This window comes from Crassostrea angulata, chromosome 2 (assembly GCF_025612915.1).
Source record: "Crassostrea angulata isolate pt1a10 chromosome 2, ASM2561291v2, whole genome shotgun sequence".
NCBI lineage: Eukaryota > Metazoa > Mollusca > Bivalvia > Ostreida > Ostreidae > Magallana > Magallana angulata.
In genome coordinates, this window is record NC_069112.1 from 58083207 (window position 1) to 58086825 (window position 3619).

General features: G+C 31.4%; 1 long non-coding RNA gene across 1 annotated transcript; it reads left to right on the forward strand.

The window, feature by feature from the left end:
* The first annotated feature begins 1579 nt into the window (after window positions 1-1579).
* LOC128173724 (uncharacterized) lies at window positions 1580-3038 on the forward strand. The gene is made up of 3 exons (XR_008242548.1): window positions 1580-1955; window positions 2588-2643; window positions 2815-3038. It is a non-coding gene; the product is annotated as an uncharacterized LOC128173724 (long non-coding RNA).
* Window positions 3039-3619: the final 581 nt, after the last annotated feature.

Consider the following 3619-nt stretch of genomic DNA (forward strand, 5'->3'; position numbering starts at 1 on the left):
ATGTTTTAAAATACAAAAAGGTTATTGAAATAAAAGTGAGATTTGAGACATCCCAAAATTTATGTAAACCTTCACAGTTTTGGAAGAAAAATTTAATGATCACTAAAGTTTTTGTGATGAAATAAAATCACAAAAACTCTACACACTAATACTTTAAAAAGATTTACAACTTGACATTCTACATGTAAATAAACTTGTAAAATTGGGCAAGCAGTTTTTACACAATTTACATCAATTTACACAAAAACTTCTAATAATGGTACTGCCAGAAAACTTTTTGGTTTTTTAAGCAATGTGTTTTAAAATATAAAGATGTTGTCGAAAAATAAGTGACATTTGTGACATCAAAAAATTCATATTAACTTGTGCAGTCTTGAAAGAAAAATAAAATGATCACAAAAATTGTTGTAATGAAAGATAAACATCAAAAACTACACACACGAATACTCTACAAATACTCTACAAAATTTACATAAAACTGTATAATTGGGCAAGCATATTCATCAAATGGCATCAACTTCTAATACTGTCAGAATAATTTTGTTTAGTGTTAAGCAATATGTTTTGAAATACAAAAATGTTACTGAAAAAAAGTGAAATTTGAGACATAAAAAGTTAAATACTGAAATATGATTGGTTAAGACACAGTTCCTAATCCGTTCTATTACCCTCAGCGTTAGCAACGTACTTAGCAACGAGTAACATTACAAATTGTTACATGCGCGAAAATTATGCGCGTACGGTTCGCTGTAGAATTCACATTATTCCTATATATTTACATTCTCCAGTGTCTTTGCCTGTGATAACACTACGTTTCGATTTTGTACTATAAAACCCATAACTTCAATTGACGCCAAATTGAGGCGCCAGCGGGGTTTGCTTATTTATATCTAAATATTTAATCGTACGGTGGCTTAGAGTTATATAAATATAAGTAATAAGGAATCATTCGTTGAATATTATGAGGTGATAATTTCGGTCGGAGCGTGATCAAATCTATCATAAAGCCCTTCGGGCTTTATTGGATTTGATCACGCTCCGACCAAAATTATCACATCATAATACTGAATGATTCCTTATATAAAAGCAGTAAAATTTTCTTAAAAATTAAGACATTCAGTATAACAAAATTAATAGTGCCTGTTTGGGAGGATAACAGTTGCAATTGACACCCCTCTAAAACCATTGTCAACCTCCGCTTTGCGTCGGTTGACGATGCTTTTCTTGTGGTGTCAATTTCAACTGTTACCATCCCAAACAGGCACTATTTATATATGTTTGAAAAAAAAAACACTAACTATTCACCTTAATTGATGTTTTCAATGTATTGGAAACTGAAGTTTCATCATTAAATGATGTTACTACAACATCAGTAAAGCAGAGGTATTTGCCAACTCCTGATGTTGATGTCAAGTCCCTCCAAGGGACAATTTGACAGTGTCTGTGTCATCCTTTATTGTTAAAGATTTTACCTGGACATCGTTGCCCTTAATTTTAACTGTTTTTGTGATGTCCATCTGTAAATAGCATAAAACTGTAATTCCATTTCACATAAAAAAAAAATATGAACGTTCTCAGCTATGTTAAGGAAGGTCTAAGAATTCTACCACGTGTGATTTAGAAAAATTTGCATAAGCCCCGCCCCTTATTCATGAGATTTTACGAGATATGGGTATTTCGGTAATTAACAAACATCTACCAAAATGAATATGATTAATGATTGGGTTTGAATGGTTCAAGAAAGGTGTACTGAAATAAAATCATAAACTATTCTTTATATCTCGCGAAATCATGAAATTCCTAAGTCGTCTGATGACGTGTCGAGGTTGACTACGTCACATCGGCGCTTGCAGCTGTGATCAGAATAAACATGTGGACTTCAGTGATATATCTCGGAATTTAACTCGTTTACAACCAGCGTTGACAAAAATCGGCATAGGATTCAACTGAACAAGGTATGATTTATCTGTACTTCCCCTAGATATTGTTTTATTTACCTAATATTGTTGGATGGAACGGAAACGAAGTGAAATTCCTCGGCTTCGATTTTGTTTACTTGTTTACATTTGTTTTTCATGTAATATTGTGTTCAAACATCAGTTTGGTGACTCAGTCAGGCAAAGTAATTGTTCTGCATTTCGCTAGTTTTGATCATAAAGAGCATTGAGGCTCATTGTAGCTTTTTACTGGTCTCATATCGCGATAATATTAGATCGCATTTCCTCCATGTTCAAAGTACACAATAAAAAGTCCATGGCCAAACACTGTATGTGCTAGCACTACAAAGATTACTGTGAGGATCTGGAATGATTATAGACAAGATTGCAATGTTGTTTAAGTAAATCGAAATGTGTTATTTTATTCAGTTTTCTTTTATGAAGATCTAATTAATTTTATTTAAGACAAAATTAAAGTGTGTTCAAACTGAATTTCCACACATTTTAGAGAATAAACATTTGATTATGCCTGTTGTAATATCACTGACATTGAAACCGCCATTAATATGCCCAATAATTGAGTATTGTTTCATTTTCATGTTATCTTTAACACAATAGCTAGCTATTTATGACACATTATTCATTTTCAGGGTTACTTAGGCAGTAGATGGTCCACTGAAAACACTTGTTGGGATGTTGATAAAAAGTAGGTACTATATAAATATTTCTTTTACTCACTAACTTCAACTTCATGTGTAGTTTGTTGTTTTTAAATATCATTTTGATAATGATACTAATGTAACCTATTATAATAATTTGCATTGATATCTAATCTATTGAAATGAAATTTGGAATTGATATATATTCATCATTTCAGGTATTGGTTTTCTGATCAACTGGACTACCTCCTAATATCAAAAAGACAGAAGAGAAGAACATGTAGTGTGCAAGAAGAATTGTCAATTTCCATAAATTCCACATTATGACTGAAAAATACTAAAAATCAGAAAACACTAGTCTTCTTGAACAGTTTGTCACAGAAAATCAATCTCTATAGTATTTGTAAAGTTGATTATTAAAATAAATTCTTGGTTATATTGATATATTGTTTCTTCTTGCTTTCTTTAATTAGTACTAAAATATCAATTATAATACAAGTAAACCTGATTATACATTAAAAGAATTCATTCACCAGCATAGTAACATAAATCATTATGAAACATAGGCCTAAATGTGTAAATTACAAACTCATCACTTACACCCCCCCCCCCCCCCCCCCAAATAGAGGCAACTGATGAAATTATTTTCTTCTAATTTCAACAATTTTGTAATGATGATTGGTGTGAACAGAAACAACATTTTAACATTATTTTAGTGAAATTCACAGCGTTTAATTATTTTAAGAATGAAAATTAAAATCATGATCTTAGTCAGTATTGCGTTTGAATTTCACGCAAATGACGCTGAAAGTGAAATGGGTCAGATAAAATGCAGTAGTGCAAGGGCATACACTTGATCAAATATATTGAAAATTTCCATGTCTTACCATTGTATCCCCATTATATCAAAAAGTGCTGGGAGCTGTATGAAATCGCTACGCATTTGATATAAATAAGCGTTAATTGCGGGAAATCCCTGTAAATTGCTGTTCATACACTGTTTACATTGAATTTAATAATTGT